At 43.3% G+C, this 13,871-nt stretch overlaps 1 protein-coding gene and 1 pseudogene across 3 annotated transcripts in view; one reads left to right on the top strand and one right to left on the bottom strand.

The window, feature by feature from the left end:
• Positions 1-204: 204 nt before the first annotated feature.
• Positions 205-677, bottom strand: LOC125641546 (large ribosomal subunit protein eL28 pseudogene; annotated as a pseudogene).
• A 1,756-nt stretch (positions 678-2,433) lies between these two features.
• The window catches only part of C8H1orf21 (chromosome 8 C1orf21 homolog), a 201,628-nt gene continuing 190,190 nt past the window's right edge, over positions 2,434-13,871 (top strand). For 2 of the 3 annotated variants that reach the window (XM_048861556.2, XM_048861553.2), the window contains exon 1: positions 2,434-2,616. The gene's annotated coding sequence lies outside the window, so the exon portion shown is untranslated. Of the gene's footprint in view, positions 2,617-7,242; positions 7,368-13,871 lie in introns of those variants that run through there. The other variant, XM_075131533.1, reaches the window with a different exon arrangement.

Genomic DNA, 13,871 nt, shown 5'->3' on the forward strand with positions numbered 1-13,871 from the left:
TGTTTCATGTGTTTTTTTTAATGTAATCTCTATCACCCCTCCTATTGCTGGCTGGCTTTTGCAAATGTAAAAAAGTGGGTTTTGCATTGGACTGTAAAAATGGTTAAATCAGAGTGCACTCGCCAAAAGAGCATTCCACTATGTAGGACCTCCCACCAGATATGCATTGCTTCTAGCTCCTGACATTCTCTCCCCCCCCCCCCCGTTTGAATCCTTTATTGGGACATGCTAGCCATTCACGCCGTCTTGGTAGCCCAGGTTCTCTTCTTCTTCACCACCACCGGCTTCTGGCTCTGCAGGATGGCACTGGCACAGCGCAGGGCGCTCATGCACAGATCCTTGCGGAAGCTGTTCTTGTGGATGATGTGACGCAGGCTGTTGAGCGTAGCCTGGGCGTTTTTGTTAATGGCCGTCTTCTCATAGGACGTGGCTGGCTTGCGCTGGACTGCCCGTTTCTTCAGCTCCACCACAATCCCCTTCCCGTCTGCCATGAGCTTCACGCCGACCGTTTTGCGATGGATCAGCCTGTTGTAGTGGAAGGAGTTTCTGGCCTTCAGGTTGTTCGGCTCGGTGCTGTAGGTTGCTTTGTTCTGCTTGAGGAGGAAGTTGGAGCTGTTGCGAACGATCATCCACTGCAGATGGGCCAACATCGTCCTGCTCTCGCGGCCGCTGCCGGAAATGGATAGTGGGCAAATGGAGTATCTCTGTCCCTGATGATCACAGTTGTCTCAGGGAGGAAAGGTTGCAAATGACAAGGCAGTCATTGAAGTAACCTGGTTCAGGCCCATTATAAGAGCTTTAAAGACTATGACAAGGACTGTGAATTGGTCCTGGTATCTGATGGGGTAGAGGGCACAGCACACTCATGTGTTCCTTAAAGTTTACCCCACTCAGGAAGAGGACAACTGCATGTAGAAATTTCATCACTTTCAGAGAGTTTTGACATCTGAAGATTAAAAGCACTGAGAATTATTAATAGTAATTCACTGCTGATCATTTTAGTAGCAACGTCCAGCTGACATGTTCTCCTTCCTCTAATTTCGTTATTATCCAGTTACAAAGGCGAAGAAGCATTATTTGTCCATTACTGCAATGTTTATATTTCATGATCACCAAAACACCTTCCACAGAGATCAAGGCCTCAGTGTGCTAGGCCAGTGGTTCTCAACCAGGGATACGTGTACCCCTGGGGGCAAGCAAATGTCTTCCATGAGGTACATCAACTCATCTAGATATTTGCCTAGTTTTACAACAGGCTATAGAAAAAGCACTAGCCAACTCAGTACAAACTACAATTTCATACAGACAATGACTTGTTTATACTGCTCTATATACGATGTATATAATATACATGTAAGTATGATATTTATATCCCAATCAATTTATTTTATAATTATATGGTAAAAATGAGAAAGTAAGCAATTTTTCAATTGTAGTGTTCTGTGACATTTTTGTATTTTTATGTCTGATTTTGTAAGCAAGTCATTTTAAAGTGAGTTGAAACTTCAGGTATGCAAGACAAATCAGACTCCTGAAAGGGGTACAGTAGTCTGGAAAGGTGGAAAGCCACTGCGTTAGGCACTGTACATATATATATATAATAAGAGAGGCCCTCCCTTGAAAAGTTTACAGTTGAAGGAGACAAAACAGACAAAGGGTGAGAAGGAAATCACAGGCACAGAGAGATGAAGTGACTTGCCCAAGGTCACCCAACAGAGCAGGGAATAAATCCCCAGTCTCAGCAGCATTGGAACAATTTTTATAGTGGGGGTACTGAAAGCCATTGAACAAAACTGTAAACCCCATATATGATAGAAACCACTTAAAGTCAGGGGCTGCTACTGCACTCCCAGTGCCCCTCATTCCATCACCCCATCTCTTGAGTCCTAATTCAGTGCCCTAGTCACTGGACCACACTGCCTTTCAGGTAGTTTAATCTCTTTGCAGCTAGCGTTAAGATTGGCGCTCACTGTATGCTTTCCAGAGTCCCCTCTAGTTTGAAGCATCCCAGACACTGGGGCTCCTTCCATTCCCCTTGGGAGATCATGCCACAGCCTCGTCCATCTGCCCCCGTCGGGACGTTCTTCTGGAACGTTCTCGGCCTTTGTTCCTAGTTCACCCCATTCCCCCTTGGGCTGCCTCAGGGCACAGCCAGGGTCGGAGGCATGAGGAGATACTGGGCGGGAACGGAGGGAGCCAGGGAGAGGGGAAGGAGGCAAAAGGGCAGCAAGCAAGAGAAGAAGGGGGGAGCCAGCACATTTCCCCCCGTTTCGCTCTCCCACCCTGCCCTCCACCTCCCCATCCTCCCTTCTCCTTCAGCCAGGCCTCTGTCTGCCCCTTCCCTCTCCCTCCATCCCTGTATCTTAATTCCCTCTCTCTCCCCGCCCCTGCCTGGCCGGGCGGAGCTCGCCCCCTCTATCCCGCCCCTTCCCCGCTCGGTCCCTCCCCCTGCTGCCCGGAGAGGCCGCTCCGCTGCCGCCTCCGGGAGCGCCCCACGGAGCCGTCTCCCGGAGTTGGAGCCGCTCGTCTCCCGGCCCGGCCCTCCCGCTGCCCTGGGACTGGGGGACCTGCTTGAGCCGACCCGGCAGGAGGCGGAGGGGCTTGGCGGCCCCTGAGGTGAGTGTTGCCCCGTCTCCCCATTCCCCTGCGTCGGGAGCTAGTTGCGGCGAAGCCTCCCCCGGGAGCCTGGCGGGGAGGCCCGCCGGGTGGGGAGCGGGAAGGCGCTGGAGCGGCCGCCGGGTGCCGAGCGGTTGGGGAAGGGGGCAGAGATGCTGCCTCCGCCGCCTCCTGCAGCCCCTCGGAGGCCTGGCCATCGCATTTGCCGCTGCCCTTTGCGAGCTGAAGCGGTGGAACCCGCCCACTTCCCCAAGCCGAGTTTCCAGGACATATCCGCTCCCTGCAGCTGCCTGTGGGTGCGGGAGCTGGGGGATCCCCCTTTGCCTCATCCTCCCCCCAAAGGCTGACCTATTCATGTGCTTATTTGTGTGCCTCAGATTCCTCTTCCTTCCATGTATTATTCATGTCCTTGCTAGGTAGGCTGGCTGGTTATTGTACGTGGAATAGATTTCATTCCTCCTCTGCAGTTCGCAAAGTGCCCCTGCTCCAGAGAGAGGATTCAGGGGTTTGGGTGTTCCCATCCTCTGCATTTTCCTGGTTTTGTGTTCGTTTTTAACCTAGATTGCTTTACAACCCATTCTTAAAGGAGCTAGCTGGCCATAACATATGCAGCAGAAGTGGACATTAATATCTAAAGTAAGACACTAATGTTGTGTGGATTTTTCTCAGATTACAGGAGTTAGACAATATAAATAACTGGCTGGAGATTTCTTATCCTCATAAGGAATGGATGTCCAGGGAGAGGCCCTACATAAAATATCATTTTTAGTGTTTAACAGAATATGCATTGCAATATCCAACGGCTGTAACGCAGCCAGCACTTACACCATCACTGACTTAACTGTAGATGTCAGACTGTGCTTACCCTGATGTGATGTCAGACTCCTAATAATAATATACATTGCAATGGTGAGTTTAGAGCTGGCTAATGATTTTGGAGACAGTTTTCTGTTCATTTGTAGAGTGGGATCAACATGGACAGAAGTAGTGCAGCCTCTCCCTTATTCCCCCCATAGAGTTGTTTCTGCTAGAGAGGCAGAGAAGGCAGTTCCCTTGGGGCAACAAAATATTAGGGGCAGCAGAGTAATCGGTAACTATCTGCATGGGTGACTGCAGGCTGGTAGGAGTGAATATTTGTCAGTTTGCCTGGGGCAGAGCTACAGGTAGCAACCTTTCCTTTGGAGCCCCAACAATAGTTAAACAGATCACCTATACAGGTTAGAGCAGTGGTTCTCAACCCATGGGCTGCTTGTGGCCCAATCAGCATATAGCTGCAGCCTGTGTGACATCCTCTGGGCCACACAGGTAGTATATATATTATGTGGATGCAGCCCACATAACACATAGAGAGCTGCATATGTTGTCCACGATGGTAAATAGGTTGAGAACCACTGGGTTAGAGGTTTCAGAGGAATAGCCGTGTTAGTCTGTATTCGCAAAAAGAAAAGGAGTACTTGTGGCACCTTAGAGACTAACCAATTTATTTGAGCATGAGCTTTCGTGAGCCACAGCTCACTTCAATGAAGTGAGCTGTGGCTCACGAAAGCTCATGCTCAAATAAATTGGTTAGTCTCTAAGGTGCCACAAGTACTCCTTTTCTTTTTGGGTTAGAGGGTAGTTTGCTTATGTCTGTCCAGTGCTTTGCTTCTCTGCTGAGGCAGCCAATAAGGGTGTCAGTCATGATGATGGCTTTTGTTATGTGAATGTTTGTGCATTAGAAAGTAGACTGAGTCAAACAGCTGGATTTTTGCATAGAGACTGTCCGGTTTGGCCAATGTACATGGCAGAGGGGCATTGCTGGAACATGATGGCATATATCACATTGCTAGATGTGCAGGTGAACGAGCCCCTGATGGTGTGGCTAATGTGATTAGGTCCTATGATGGTGTCACTTGAATAAATATGTGGACAGAGTTGGCATCGTGCTTTATTGCAAGGATAGGTTCCTTGGTTGGTGTGAAAAAATAGATTGACAGAGCCAGAAGAGTACCCAGAAGTCACCTACTACAGGACAGGCCCAACAAAGAAAATAACAGAATGCCACTAGCTCTCACCTTCAGCCCCCAACTAAAACCTCTCCAGCGCATCATCAAAGATTTACAACCTATCCTGAAAAATGATCCCTCACTCTCACAGTTCTTGGGAGACAGACCAGTCCTCGCTTACAGACAGCCCCCCAACCTGAAGCAAACCAGCAACCACACAACAAAAATACTAACCCAGGAACCTATCCTTGCAAAAGAATAAATGGACACAAATCTGACATCAGGAATCATAACATTCAAAAACCGGTAGGAGAACACTTCAACCTCTCTGGCCACTCAGTAAAAGACTTAAGGGTGGCAATTTTGCAACAGAAAAGCTTCAAAAACAGACTCCAATGAGAAACTGCTGAGCTTGAATTAATATGCAAACTAGATACCACAAACTTGGGTTTGAATAGAGACTGGGAATGGCTGGGTTATTACACATATTGAATCTATTTCCCCATATTAAGTATCCTCACACCTTCTTGTCAACTGTCTAAATGGGCCATCTTGATTATCACTACAAAAGTTTTTTTCTCCTGCTGATAATAGCTCATCTTAATTAATTAGCCTCTTATAGTTTGTATGGCAACTTCCACCTTCTCTGTATGTGTATATATATCTTCTTACTATATGTTCCATTCTGTGCATCCGATGAAGCGGGCTGTAGCCCACGAAAGCTTATGCTCTAATAAATTTGTTAGTCTCTAAGGTGCCACAAGTACTCCTGTTCTTTTTTGGGGTAACGAGAAGCCCAGAGCACTATAGCCTTGCTATTGCACTTTCTTGTGTTAGGGGACCCCAAATTATGTTTGTTGCTTTCGGTTTTGGTGTTTGTTTTAATTAATACTTCATTATGATATTAAAAAAAACAAAACACCTTTCCACTGCTGTGCCACTGATGGAACAGCATTTAAACATAGAGTATATCTTGGGAGGTATTTACTGTGTCTGTTTATTTCCAAAAGGCACAGACATGGATGAAAAGTGTCAGAAATGGCAGTCATGCTCATTCTGGGGTGAGAAAGCCAAAGGAATTTTGCATTGGTATGGTTAAAGCTGTAATTTACAGCTGTGATGTCAAACACATGAATGATACATTTTTAGCTGACATGATGTGTAAATTATGGATTTTGTTTTTATATGTGCAGTCATTTATTTTGAAAATCATTGTTGTATAGTTGACTTCATATTATAGTTGGAACAAGATACAACAGGATGTGCTTTTATTGTGCAATAATGTTCAGTGGTTGAAAACATTCTGCTTTATCTTGTGCCTTACAGTGTATACTGGGTGTGAGGTTATTACACAGGATCTGCACACCGTGTCATATTTTGTACACTACATAGTTATGAAAGCATTTACGTGGTGCTAAGATTTTGCTTTTGTTCTGTGTAATATCACTATGTGTTGCATACTGAATTTAAAATAATGGTGTTACTAAAAGTGAGCAACTTCTATATATCTTTCCTAAAGAGAGAGAGAGAGAGCGAGCAGCTTAGTTGTTCAAGTCTAATGTAGTTTGTTGTGCAATCACACTAACAAAGGTTGATGCGATTGTTCAACTTTAGGTAAACAAATTCAGTACAACACAATAGATTAGAATTAATATTAATACACTTGAGGCGTGTGCTGTACTTTATCTTATTGTTGAAAATAATTTACAAAAACATGTTTAAAAGGACATTGTTGCATATTCAAGATCATATTTAGAACAAACTTCTATGCCTTTATCATTCTGTAGTATTACTGATTATATATATTTCAGTAGCACTGAATGTGTTGGCACTGTCCACGCTCCCAGGTAGAGTTAGTGCCCGCTCCAAAGGCCCCAACCGTGTAAGCTATTGCATGTGAGCAGATCCCTGAAATTGTGTAGAGTCTGATTGACTTGAGTGGGGCTCCATGTGGGCACATACTGATCACAGTGCAGGATCAGGGCCTAAGAAGACAAGCATCATACAATCAAAGGTGTGGTTTTGTTTAAAATTAATATACATCAGCTGTATCTGGCAACCCCTCAACATTATGAATTGGCCAGTTTCTTGTAGTTGTTGCAGAAGCAGTGGGGTTGGAGAAGCTATTTGAAGGAGTGGTCTTATGGAACAGTTTAGGGAGGAAGGTCCATACCTGGGAGCAGGGTGAAAGAAGATGTGAAGATGGCTGTGGGAGAAGTGGACAGTCAAACCTGGCATCATTGGTGGAGCAGAGTTTGGGAATTGATAAGAGATAAGAACAGATAAGAAGGGAAGAACAGAAATGTGAAAGGTGGGGCCAAGAAGCTTGAACTTAATGTAATGGAAAAGAGGGGTGCTATAATCATTATTTAGTATGAATTATCTTACGGGCATTGCAGTAGTTTGGAGCAGTGAATGTCTTTTTTTTTCCCTTGTGTTTGTACAGTGTCTAGCACAGTGGAGTCATGATCCATGACTGTGGTTTCTAGATGCTAAGTAACATTCAGTTGGGTTTGGGGACCCTGTTGTGTTAGGTGCTGGACAAATTAAAAGGTAAACGTAGTCCTTGTTCCAAAGATCTTATAATCTAAGAATACAAGAACTCTTATTATCCTATGTGATGGTGTCATTTCTTTTTCAGGGAGAATGGGATGATTTTATTGTTGCCAATGCAAGTCATAGTTTCATTTTGATTTTCATCTTGACCTGGGGCCCAGTCTGCTCCCATTGAAGTTAATGGGAGTTTGGCCGTCGACTTCAGTGGAGGTAGGATAGAGCCCATGTTGTCACTGTCTCCATGCCCCTGAACATCCTTTATCATAAATTAATGGAACAGCATTACATTTTGGACATAAACCGACCAAAGCAACTATGCACTCAAACAAGGCTGACCCCTCATTCTTCCCTGGTTGTGTCTCATCTATGCAACATGTGTGGTCCTACATAAATGAGTGCCACAATATTCATGCAAATATATTATAGCATTATTGGGTCGTCGTGTGTGCAGTTAAGGTTATGTGGTGTACTAGGTGCCCTTTAGAAATAGATTGCAATATAGATGAGGACTGTCTGGATTGGGTGATATTGTCCCATGATGTGGGGCCCTCTGAGAGGGGACAATGTGTATTGCAATACCAAAGCTCCATAATACAGATGTAATTTTAAAAGCAAATTTTCTTGCAGGTGTGGATCTGTGTCAACTGTATTATGCTAACGTATTTTTCTTGTTTTGCTGTCTTAAAAATATGTGGCACAACCTCATCTGGAATGCAAAACTCCGTCTTTCTAGTTTAAGTGCCTGTCACTGTGGTATCCGAGGGCTGGGAGAATACTTTCCCTCTTATTTCTATACAGAACAGTAGCATGATCGGTAATACAATACTTAGTGATATATCTCAGACAGAAAATTACAAGCCTTAGCGTTTATGTAAAAAAGCTAACTTAGTCACTTTGATATACAGTACTTGTATTACAGTATTTTCTTCACCACACTTAGTCAAATACCAAAGAGACACTCAATTATAAGCTTTGTACATGGCTTATTTTATTCAGTGAAAATGTACAAATGCTAAAAATAAAGGAGTGCGTTTTCTGTAGCAACATGTTTCTCCTGTACATAGATTTCAGTGGGTTTTTACCCAAAACCAGAATATGCAAGAACTGCTGTATGCCAAAGAGGGACTTGACCAGTTTTTGTTTGAAGTTTCTGCCAAGGTACGTTTTAGTAAGATATCTGGTGTAACATCTTGAGGGATGTATGTGTGAGGAGGGTGGGGAATGGAATTGAAAAGTTGCATTAAGGAGCTTTGTGTTAAGAACCATAGAATCAAATAAGGAGAGCATCCTTCAAATAAAACCAACAGCATAGTGCCTGGAATTATTCTTTGTCTTAGGTTTCAACTTAATGTTCAAATCATACTGAGAAGATGTGTATCTTACCAAGTTTCATTTTACATTCCACATTCCTCTGAAAACAATTCCTTGGAATTGTGGTTTGAAGAATTTCCACTGAAGAGGTTTCCTGTTGATGATCCAGGAGTACTGTGCGAGTCTTAGTGGTCACTTGGGTGACAGAGATCGTTTAAATTAGACTTTGGAATTGGTGGCAACCGCAGTAGTTGTATAGGGTGACTTAACACCCCTTCTCCTGAAACTTCTGAATGACTGTGGTTTAAAGTACTGCTGCTTCCCAAATGTGTGTGGCAATTCCTTAAAATTACATTTAAAGTGAGAGGCATTTTCCAGGCTTGGGCAAGCATATTCTACTTTGTTATTAAAGCAGGGAAGCTTAATTAATGATGCTAGATGAGACAGTGATACATAAACATTAAAATCTAATGGATTCCAGTAAAACAGAATAATAATCCAACAGCATCTGTTATCATCTCATGTGTGCCTAGTGTAGTTCTTCTTAAGGAAGAGTAATTCTGGAATAAAGATACGATGCTACAAAATAGTTTCACCTGAATATTGATGGCCTGATGGCCTGACAAGGAGGCAGCATGGTCCAGTGTATGGGACAATGGAGTAGAAGTAAGGAGATGTGAGTTCTAATCCCATTTTGGCTACTGATCTGCTATGTGACCTTGGACAAGTCACTGCACTCCTCTGTGCCTCTTTCCCCTCCCACCCTTGTCTCCCTTCTCTATTTCAATTGTAAGATCTTTGTGGCAGGGATTATCTCCTATTATGTGTTCTGTACAGTACCTAGCACAATGGGGCCCTGTTCTGTAAAACAAATAATATATTTGAAAAAGTCCTCAGAGCGTAGAAGACATCAGGACCTCTGTGTAAGCTTACTTTGAGCAGTCTTAGGTTTGGCTGTCGCTTATCATTTATTCCACCAGTTATAAGAAGTTGTAGATTGAGGTGTAGAGTGCTGAGGCTTATGAAGTATATATTTAATAGGCAAAATGTTGCAGGGTCTGTACATACGAGTGGGCACTTTCCCAAAAGAGTGTGTTAGGAGCCAGAACCACTTTGGTACTAACCAGAATTTTAGCCCTTTAACATATCTGTAAACATGACATAAATGCCATAGCCTCATTCACTTGATTCCAGTAAATAAAGCATAACTATATTCCAACTATGTATCAGAATATAAAAAAATTCTAGACAGCTTATGCGATATAAATAAACGGGGGGAAATTTACCCAAATTTTCCAGATTTATGCACTGAAAATCAATGGAGAGGGCCTTAACTCATGGACTTTTGTTCTTGGGTTTCTACCCTGGCCTCCTCCCAAGTCCCTTATAATAAAATGAAAACAATTTTTGAATTCTTAGTAGTGATGGATGTTTGGCAAACAGGCCTCTGAATTTTAGACTTACTCACTAATCAGGATTTTGGGGGTACGCACAATTAAGGACACTGGGTAGTGCAATTGTTTTAGCAAAGAAGAGGAAGAGCCTGGCTGCCTTTCTCATGGGAGCAACAGCCTTTGCAGTGACTGCAGTGCTTCTAGATGATATGTGAAAGTTGATGTGTAGCCAGTGGGGATTTGGGCCTGTCATGGTTCACTCTTCTATGAGAATTCCTTTTAACTGCTATGAACAGCTAGAAAAAGTTCTAAATATCAGATACTGACTTTTAGGATACCTCTACCTATAAAAGTAATGGAGAAAAGTGCAGATGCGTGAAATTTGGTAAAATAAGATGAATATAAATGTCCTCAAGGTTTGCTGAACAACCACTCCATCCTTGATATCCATTAGGGGAACAAGCTAGTAAGATCTGGTGTTCACCTGCCTGTTAGAGTAAATACAGGTTCTGTGCAGCATTGATGTGCCAGCAAAGTTTGCCATGACTCAGTCTTATGTTGAAAGTAGATTTGGGTGTATCTACTTCACTTGCTGGACAGCTTCAATTCCATGGAGTCCTGTGAAGTAGGAATGGACAGCGACCCTTAGTTTATGTATTGTGGTGTTGAGCAGAGGCAAATGGCTCAGGAGTGCTCTCGGTGCTGTTCTTGAGGATGGTGTTCTTTCTCTTCCATTGACACTGCTCTTGGTAGATAGGCACAACTCAGTAGCTGAGGTCTGGTGGATATTGGAGATTTGGTAGAGTCTGGCATCCATAGCAGCAGCTGGGACCAGCTTTCTCTTATGTGATTCTTTATTTTTGTGGCAGTCTAAAATGGCAAATTGGAGCTACTGTGTTTTCCAAAAGAGATCGTGTTGAGAAGATGAAGTGCAGGGCCTTCCTTGTTCAGGCATGAAGCTATGACATTCTCACCCCCTCAGTTATCACGAAAGTACATTAAGGTGCATTCTTTACTGGTAGGCTCAGGACTAGTCTCAGTTTTAGGGGGATTTTTTGTATTATCTGCATTATATTTTTCCTTCAGGCTTTGTTTCCATTCTGGGATCTAACTGTGCATGTTGCCTGTTTCTTATAACATATATTTTTAGTTTATTGCACACTCTGGGTGTGGGTATCTATAAATCAAAGTTGACTCTAGTGATACTGAAACCAACCTGAAAATCCCCTAATGAACAAGCAGTTCAACAGCATTGTTTTTTCAGTATTCAAAAAACCTAACAGCTCAAACTGCATCCCCTCTGTCTCAGTTGTGTAGGAAGAGAGACATCTTCAAGATGCTCTTCCTGATTTTTGGATGCTTCCCATCTTTCTTTTGTGTTTCAAATTCTTTAGGGGATAAACTAAGTAACCCTCAAATTGATGTTTGGGGAGCTTTCCTTTCTCACCCTAATTAAAGTGGTTTACTTGGAATGATGTTCATGATAGTCCTTCCCTATTCCCCCACCCCATCCCGCAGGCTGCAGATCCTTGTCTCAAATCGTCATGTTTCAGTCTGCAGAAATATCCTCAGAAAGCTTTTAACAGCGAAACAGCCAGTCTGAGTGTTCTGGAACAGCTTTCTCTAGCAGAGGACCACGGTACAGCACTGGGCGAAGGTGTCAGCAACAGGGAATTAATCTGTTGCAAATAACGCAAACAGTCATACTCTGTCAGTGTCACAGAGCAATGAAGACTGACGCATGACCGATGGGCAGATTATGATTTTTTTTCTCGATGATGGAAGCTGACTTTTGTGTGTACTTCCTGGAACTGTAACATTTTACATACTCAAAACACTGTCACAAAGGTGTGTGCTGCCCATAGAGGGTAACATTCCTCAAGTTTAAAAACAGCAAGAACTTTAATCCACAGTTAAGGTTGAGAATGTATTCCTCTCCTGTGAAGTTAAATTCACTTGCATGCACATCTGTGAATTTAGGCGAGGTTTTCAAAATTGCCTCAGGGAATTAAGCACCCAATCTCAATTGACTTGCAGTGGGATTTGGGCGTCTAGCTTTCCTAAGCCCCTTTGGAAATCCCAGCCGTCATCACTTAAATGTAAGGAAATTCTCAATTATGGTTCCAAAACCAGTCTTGAGGATCAGCAGGGGCACGGAGTCTATATCAACAGGTGCTCAGATACCCCAGATTAATTTAAATACCTAGATAGAACATATAGGCTATGGACTTGTGCGTGTGTGTGTGTGTGTGTGTGTGTGTGTGTGTGTGGCTAGTGGGAAGAAGGGGAGTTGTAACTATAAAGGGGGTTGGGAGGCAAGGAGCTTGTCACTCGATACAGGGAGTGGGTGAAGACAAGTTTGGCACCAAGGCAGACAGGCTTAGATATTTGTTGCTAGTGTGATAAAGGGTTGAAGGGCAGATGACTGGGGAAGTGGGCTGCACATCTTATTCTGTGGATGGTTTCACAAAGCAGGAAACTGCGTTTTCAGCAGTAGTCCAGGGTGAGGTTGACTTTCCAAGGTTTACATCTTGCCTAGCCTTATTCCATAGAATGTGGCTGGTTATCAATACTCTTTCACTTTGCTTATGGGTAACTGTTGGGAGGATTGTGGACTCGCTCCTTACAACAATGGATGAGGTTCACAGTTTTCAGGAGGTGGCTTGTGATGTTAAATTTCTACTATTTGTAAAGGGTCTTGAGTTTAAGGTAACACAAATAACAGTGCTTTCCAATTATTAATTGACATAATGTGTGTTGTGGTCCATTAAGATTGGGTGTCAGTGCACAGTGATTCTGCTAGTTGCAAATTACTAGCTTCTGTAGAAGTCAGAAAACATTGCATAGGCTATGTAACTCTTGTAGTTAAATAGACTCATCAGTTAATCAAATAATTCAAAGGACAGTTACACTTAGCATAGTTCAGGAACATATACAAACTCTTGTTCAGAGTAAATAAAATATTTCAACCATGAATGACACTGTAGGATTTGGCTCAGACCTTATTGTAGATCTTAGGCATAGCTCTGGGCAAGAAATAGAACGTGCACTGTACCATCCAGGAATAGCGTCAGGAGGCATGATGATTCAGAGACACTCCTCCAATTTCCTCTTTGCTTCTGGGAGCTAGTAATTTACTGCTGGTCTGTAGTAGCAATAAATTATTACCTATGCCATGCTGGCTCATCTGCTCTGACCAGAGTAGCTAAAGGAGTGGAACTGAGGTTTTGCCCATTCTCTGCCCCTCCTAGATGACTCCTCACCCACCTGCTCTATGAAGGGAGTAAACCGGTGAGTAGCCTGGCTCACTTGTGTGTGCCTTGACCTAAAACGAGGTGGTCCATGAAAGGCTATAGGAGAGAATCCTCAGTTCTTTGTACAGGCCAAGGCACACTATAGTCCTCAGGCAAAACTCTTGTTGAGTCAGTGGGAGTTTTGCCTTAGCAAGGTTTGCAGGATTTGGCCCTTACTGTCTAAAGTAGCCTTGGATCATTTTGGGAGATCCTCAAGACTGGTTTTGGAACCATAATTGAGAATTTCCTTACATTTAAGTGATGACGGCTGGGATTTCCAAAGGGGCTTAGGAAAGCTAGGCGCCCAAATCCCACTGCAAGTCAATTGAGATTGGGTGCTTAATTCCCTGAGGCAATTTTGAAAACCTTGCCTAAATTCACAGATGTGCATGCAAGTGAATTTAACTTCACAGGAGAGGAATACATTCTCAACCTTAACTGTGGATTAAAGTTCTTGCTGTTTTTAAACTTGAGGAATGTTACCCTCTATGGGCAGCACACACCTTTGTGACAGTGTTTTGAGTATGTAAAATGTTACAGTTCCAGGAAGTACACACAAAAGTCAGCTTCTATCATAAATTCATGGGTTGATAATCTAGAGAAGTGATTGATTACAGTCTATTTGTTCAGCTTGGAGGCTAGGGAGAAGGAACTCTGGGCTCCCCATGATTATTGAAGGTAAATTGGAGAATGATAGATATTTGTTGTACAAATGT

The sequence above is a fragment of the Caretta caretta genome, chromosome 8 (assembly GCF_965140235.1).
Source record: "Caretta caretta isolate rCarCar2 chromosome 8, rCarCar1.hap1, whole genome shotgun sequence".
In the NCBI taxonomy this organism is placed as follows: domain Eukaryota; kingdom Metazoa; phylum Chordata; order Testudines; family Cheloniidae; genus Caretta; species Caretta caretta.